This window comes from Triticum urartu, unplaced genomic scaffold, assembly GCF_056163025.1.
Source record: "Triticum urartu cultivar PI428250 unplaced genomic scaffold, HENAU_Tu73 scaffold2, whole genome shotgun sequence".
Taxonomy (NCBI): domain Eukaryota; kingdom Viridiplantae; phylum Streptophyta; class Magnoliopsida; order Poales; family Poaceae; genus Triticum; species Triticum urartu.
This window is the reverse complement of record NW_028260368.1, coordinates 5,878,442-5,885,496: the sequence shown is the minus strand read 5'-3', so window position 1 is coordinate 5,885,496 and position 7,055 is coordinate 5,878,442. Positions and strand designations below refer to the sequence as shown.

The 7,055-nt window shown below is 34.5% G+C and overlaps 2 non-coding genes across 2 annotated transcripts; both read left to right on the top strand.

Moving 5' to 3' along the window:
* The first annotated feature begins 2,573 nt into the window (after nucleotides 1–2,573).
* On the top strand, nucleotides 2,574–2,647 carry TRNAP-UGG (transfer RNA proline (anticodon UGG)). The gene has a single exon. It is a non-coding gene; the product is annotated as a tRNA-Pro (tRNA).
* Nucleotides 2,648–2,786: 139 nt separating this feature from the next.
* Nucleotides 2,787–2,860, top strand: TRNAW-CCA (transfer RNA tryptophan (anticodon CCA)). The gene has a single exon. It is a non-coding gene; the product is annotated as a tRNA-Trp (tRNA).
* Nucleotides 2,861–7,055: the final 4,195 nt, after the last annotated feature.

Sequence of the window (7,055 nt, the reverse complement as noted above, 5' to 3'; positions counted from 1 at the left end):
AAAAAATCGTGGTTGGGAAGGTTACTATAGCAAAAGCCATTGGAATTAATATTTTATATATCGGAATAATTAGTTTTGTTATTAATGAGAAAAAGGGTGGCTAAAAGAAGAGAAATCATTAGTTATTCATTAAGGTTAATTTGATTCAATGACCAGAGTTCCGCGAGGATATATAGCCCGGAGACGACGAACAAAAATGCGTTCATTTGCCTCAAACTTTAGAGGGGCTCATTTAAGACTTAATCGAATGATTACCCAACAGGTAAAAAGAGCTTTTGTTTCCTCTCATCGAGATAGAGGTAGGCAAAAGAGGGATTTTCGTCGTTTGTGGATCACTCGGATAAACGCAGCAACGCGGGTATATAAAGTATTCGATAGTTATAGTAAATTAATACACAACCTGTACAAGAAGAAATTGATTCTTAATCGTAAAATGCTTGCACAAGTAGCTGTATCAAATCCAAATAATCTTTACACGATTTCCAATAAAATAAAGATCATCAATTAAAGGTATAAATAAAGTAATATACTGGAATAATAAAAGATGAATTCCCGGAGAGGGAACTCCGGGAAGATACAATAAATTAAGATTAAGTGGTAGGAATCAACGAGCTGGATTACTTTCTTTATAATATATATAGGTCTGGCCCTTTCGAATTCGAATAAAACATACAACAATCGGAACTTAAGTTCCGGTTGTTGTTTCTTAAATTTTGGTTGTTGTTTCTTAAGTTTCGATTGGAATTGTACTTTTGCGTTAATTGAGGAATATGTCTATTTTTTCTGGGTCTAGAACCTGTAATTATTGAAATTGACTGGGCTTGAAATTGCTTTTCGTTCTCATAGTTACGAAACGGTAAGAAAGATAAAATACGAGCCTGTTTTATAGCAAGAGTAATTAATCGTTGTTGTTTCAAGGTTAATCTATTTATTCGTCTCGATAATATTTTTCCTTGTTCACTAATAAATCTATTAATTAAACTCATGTTTCTATAATCAATTCGATCTCCCGGGCCAATCCGGGGACGCCTACGAAAAGGTTGTTTAGATTTACGAAAAGGTTGCTTGAATTTACGAAAAGTTTGCTTGGATTTACGAAAGGGTTGCTTGGATTTATTAAAAGTTTGCTTGGATTTACTAAAGGGTTGCTTAGATTTAAGAAAAGGTTGTTTAGATGTATACATGATTTATTCCTTATTTAAAATTTGAAAATTTGAAAATTCACTTCTTTATTTTATTAATTTAGGATCCAGAAGAAGTAGTTTTTCTTTGATCCATATCTTATTTGATTCATATTATAGTATATGAATACCCTCTATACATATGAAATAATATCTACCGGAAATCAGATGAGTTGATTTGTATTTTGTATTCTATACTATGTTTTCTTTATATATTAAATATGAAGTTCTTACTCTTTCTGTTGTTTGGAAAGATCAAACACACGATGTTCCTATTTCTTTATTTCGTGATGAGTCGTATGCTTGCGACAATAACGACAAAATTTTTTGAATTCTAATTGTCCGGGTGTATTGTGGCGATTCTTTTGAGTACTATATCTAGAAATCCCCGTCGATTCCTCATTGGCACCTTTTCGAACACAACTGATGCATTCCAAAATAACTCTGATTCTAACATCTTTTCCCTTGGCCATGAACCTCCTTTTCTTTTTGGATTGACTTAACTTAATTCTTCTACTTATTCTTTTATTCTTCTATTTTGAATCCGAAGAAGAAGAATAAAATTCATTAGAATAATTTTTTTTTATTCTTTAATTAAGTAATAAAAAATAGAGAAATAATTAAAGAATACAATCCTTGTCGAATTAGCAAAGATTTTGGTTCGAAATCCTTTCATTTAATTAGCCAGCCCCGCCTTTTCTATGCTCTGATTTCTGAGGCCTTATTTAGCTTGGGTACCCCTTTAAATTGAATTTCTATTTTCAAAAATGGGGTTTACCAAATTTTTAATGACTCTGAGGTTCAACCCAATCCATCTTTTCTTTCTTTTTCCTTCCGATACTAAAAAAAGATTGAAAAGGATCAAATTTTGTCATATCACGAAGAAATCTATCCCTCCCATAGCAATAACTAGAATTAAAAAAAAGGGAATGACAAAGCATCTGGGAATAAACGATTAATTTCTATCAATAAACCTGCTAAAGCACCAAACCATAGAGTACTTAGCACGGGTGCTACAGAGAGATATGTTTTTATATCCCGCATTGAAAATCCTCCTTCCTTGTTGGAATACATATATGATCATAAACTCTTGCCCAAGATTGTTATGCTATATATAAAATGAACCATATCGACGAAATTTTCCTATCCCTAAAAAAGAAAAAGATGACCCCTTCTTCCTATATATTACCAAGGAAAAGTAATCCTTCTTTTATAGGCGAAATTATATTGGATTTTATATGTATATAATTCCTTAATTATATGAGACCAAAAAGAAGAAATGACACGAGGGTTCTATATATAGATAGAGAAAGAAAGAAGAAGAAAATTATGATGTGGAAAAGAAGACAGGAATTGTGTACAATGGCATTGTACAACAATTTAATTTGGAAAAGGGATGTAGCGCAGCTTGGTAGCGCGTTTGTTTTGGGTACAAAATGTCACAGGTTCAAATCCTGTCATCCCTACCTATTACTTCTTTCTTCTTTATAGGCAGTAGCGACGAGATCAATTAAAGTAAAGTGGGTATAACTTGAATTTGTGGAGACTATACGTACGTGAGATACATTAGGAATAGAAAAAGATTTTCTTTTTGAATGAATGAAAGCGCTCTTAGTTCAGTTCGGTAGAACGCGGGTCTCCAAAACCCGATGTCGTAGGTTCAAATCCTACAGAGCGTGATTCCATCTATTTTATGTCGAAGCAGAGTAAAATAACTTAACAAAATTGAATTGTAACTCCAATTTCAATTTGACCTCCTCTCTGGTCTGGAGGAGGTCAATCAAAAAAAAAAAATGACTCAATCAAAGATCCAACTGATCCCCACGCCTGTATTGCAAATACGCAGTCACGAATAATCCCGCTAAAGTAATAGGAATTAGGCCTAAGACGATTCCAAATAGAAAAACTTCAATCATTTCGATTTGTTCGAGGGGATAAAAAAAGAGGTACGATCTATCCCTAAATAGTACTCTAAATTATCCACGAATCTCAATGACCAAGAAAAGAATTCCTAATTAGTCTGGAAAAGAGTCGTAGAATGCCAGGAATCCCAAAGAAAGATTTTTCTTTTCTGAATTATAATTATTCAGTCAATTCAAATAAGGCGTATCTTGTTCAAGCCAATAAATAGAGCTGGGGTTATAGTTAAAGCAGCCAGTAGAAAACCAAAATAACTAGTTAAAGTAAGCATGAAAGAGTTAAATTCCATTTATTTTTTTTTACTACACTACATATGTTGGTAAAGCATTTACCTAAGTTATGGAAAATTCATAATTCATCAGTTATTTTAGATAATACTAAAAAACAAGATAGAGTAAGATACAGAAGTGTAAAAGAAAGTGGATTCATCAGATGATACATGAGTCCCTAATTCCGAATCAAGAGATTTGTTGTGGAATTTGTCAATTGAGTAAAGTAATAATATTAAGAACTAGATCATCTAACCCCATTGAATGAAAAAAAGAAATTCAATTTTCAGGGAAATTTTTGAATAAGAGATAAATAAACAATTGAATTTGAAAAAAAAAACTTCTTTCTATTTTGGATAATTTCTTTTTCAATAGGACCCTCTTTTTGGAGTGAACGATCGAATATTCCCCTATTCCTTCTTATTTTAACTGATTGTATTCCATATGGAATAAGAGGAGAACAAAAGCATTCCACGACCTGCCAAGGGGCTGTTAAAAAAAAAAAAAAAAGAAAGCTCTTCCTTGAATTTACTTTATTTTTATTCCTTTTTCGAACTCCAACCAAAGTAGATTCGAAGACGAGTCACTTCAATTATCCTTTTAAGTTCTATTCTATCTTCTGTCTTTCCCTATTTCATCTCGTAAAGTTCCGCGCTCGCAGTTTGGTCAAGAAAGTTAGACCTAATCCAACAAACAATACAAGGATGAATTACGAATTATGAAAGGATAGATTTCACATATACTTGTCCTTGTATTGTGTCAGTATGAGAATATCCTTCCTAAATTATTTATCCAAACCTATTGATCATTAACTTAGATTTTCCCAAGATTTTGGCTGCTATTCCGAATTACTCTATTATTCCGAAGCCAATGAAAAGTAAGTAGAACCTACAAAAATGGGGTTTTCTATTGATGCCTTGAATAACATATAGCTTACCTATAGACAAAAAAAAAATAAAAAAGTAATTATGTTTCGGAACCAGGCAAAACCAGATTGCTGTGCCATAGGAAGGATAGCTATACTAATTCGGTATACTCAAAATACACCTTTGGTACAAAATTGACAATCTCACAAGGATGAAATATCAGTAATTTTCTATTTACTGGTCGATCCCATCTTTTACGGAATCAATTCCTTTTTTGAATGTACAAAAATTTTGGGAGTTCAGCATGTCTGGAAGCACGGGAGAACGTTCTTTTGCTGATATTATTACCAGTATTCGATACTGGGTTATTCATAGCATTACTATACCTTCCCTATTCATTGCGGGTTGGTTATTTGTCAGTACGGGTTTAGCTTATGACGTGTTTGGAAGTCCTAGGCCAAACGAGTATTTCACGGAAAGCCGACAAGGAATTCCGTTAATAACCGACCGTTTTGATTCTTTAGAACAACTCGATGAATTTAGTAGATCCTTTTAGGAGGCCCTCAATGACCATAGATCGAACCTATCCTATTTTTACAGTGCGATGGCTGGCTATTCACGGACTAGCTGTACCTACTGTTTTTTTCTTGGGATCAATATCAGCAATGCAGTTCATCCAACGATAAAACAAATTCCAACTATAGAACTATGACACAATCAAACCCGAATGAACAAAATGTTGAATTGAATCGTACCAGTCTATACTGGGGTTTATTACTCATTTTTGTACTTGCTGTTTTATTTTCCAATTACTTCTTCAATTGAGAGAAAGAAAGAGACTAATAAGAATTCTCTTATCCCATTTGGAAGGATACCATCCTTATAACTACCCATGACTGTTTTTGTCTCTAGCATGACCAATTGATAAAATGTGGAGGAAAGTAGGGGAAATGGCCGATACTACTGGAAGAATTCCTCTTTGGCTGATAGGTACTGTAGCTGGTATTGCTGTGATTGGTTTAGTAGGTGTTTTCTTTTATGGTTCATATTCTGGATTGGGTTCATCTCTATAGTAATCGGAGGGACCAGATTGTAAACATGAAAAAGTAGGAGCTTAGCGGGTCCTTACCCCCCTTTATCTGATTAGAGCGGAAAGGACCCGCGGAATTTTTATTTTACTCTTATAACGCGAATTGAATCTATTCGATTCACTCTTATGAAGCAACAAGAAAAAGAGATCACTCGAGGATCCAATATCTTATTCCACGAAGGAAGTATCCTGAAAATCCTTGATTTAGTTTCGAGTAATAAACTAATAAAACCTTAATCAAAACTATTCAACTAGCCTAAAAATAAAAAAACCTTCAATGGAAGAGTTTACTTTTTTTTTGCAAAATTTCTGTAAATTTGAAGTTGAACTTAATTAAACAAGCCAAGCAATTTGCTCACAATCACAAGAAATTTTTCCCCCGCCATATTTTCTTCCCCTCTGTTTGTCCACTACCTCGGCTAAACCTAAGCAAAAGAAAAAGAGGTCCAAGAGACAGACCCGAATAAAGAAGAAATAGTAATCTTTGACGAATTAGGAAGAAAAAGGATTCTTATTTTGATACAAGAAGAATCGGCACAAGAAAAAGGCTTTTTCTTGTGCCGAATAGACGATTAAGAAGACCTGCAATCCCTCCGAAAAAGAAGAAATTTTAATTTGATTGTTCTCGCCTTTGCCTTGGATTCTCTTCTTTTGCATGGGATATAAATAAGGAATTCCAGACATCTCATAAACAAAAAGCAGTCTAAACAAAAAAAGGATTTCCAAAATAGATCATAGATAATTCTAGCAATTGCCAATAAATCGAGGCTTTTTACCAACTTGATGGTAAGAAATCCCGGGACCTAGAAATTCATTTCGTACAATTGAACCTTTTCAAACTGTTTCTTTTTGAGAACCAAAAAAACTTGTGCCAAAATAACGGATGCGAAGAAGAACAAAAGGCCTTGGACACGTAATGGATCCTGAAGCACGATTTCTGCGTCCCCCTGACCAAAACCTCCCACATTAGGATTGCTTGTTAATGGTTGATCAAGCTTGATGGATTCCCCCTCTGAAACAAGAAGTTCTGGTCCGGGAGGTATAATATCAATCACTTGGCGTCCATCTGATGCATCAACTATGGATATTTCATACCCCCCCTTTTCTTTACGTAGTATTTTTCTTACTATACCTGTTGACGTAGCATTATAGACTGTATTGTTACTCTTGCTACCATCAGGATAGATCTGTCCTCTTCCTCGGTTTCCCCCTACATATATGGGATATTTTAAGAAATGAGCATCTTTCTTCGTAGCAGGATCAGGGGAAAGAATGGGAAAGACAATTTCACTATATTTCTTACCGGGAACAGGGCCTATCACAAGAATGTTTTTTTTATCGGGACGATAACTCTGAAAAGCAAGATTTCCTATCTTTTCTTTTAACTCAGGGGAAATACGATCGGGCGGCGCTAATTCGAATCCCTCGGGCAAAATAAGAACAGCACCTACATTCAACCCTCCCTTTTTTCCATTAGCAAGAACTTGTTTCAATTGCATATCATAAGGAATTCGAAGAACTGCTTCAAATACAGTATCGGGAAGCACAGCTTGGGGAACTTCAATATCGACGGGCTTGCTAGCTAAATGGCAATTGGCACATACAATTCGTCCAGTTGCTTCTCGTGGGTTTTCATAACCCTGCTGCGCAAAAATGGGATATGCATTTGAAATAGATGTCCGAGTTATTACGTATATCATGATCGATACAGAAATCGATCGAGTTATCT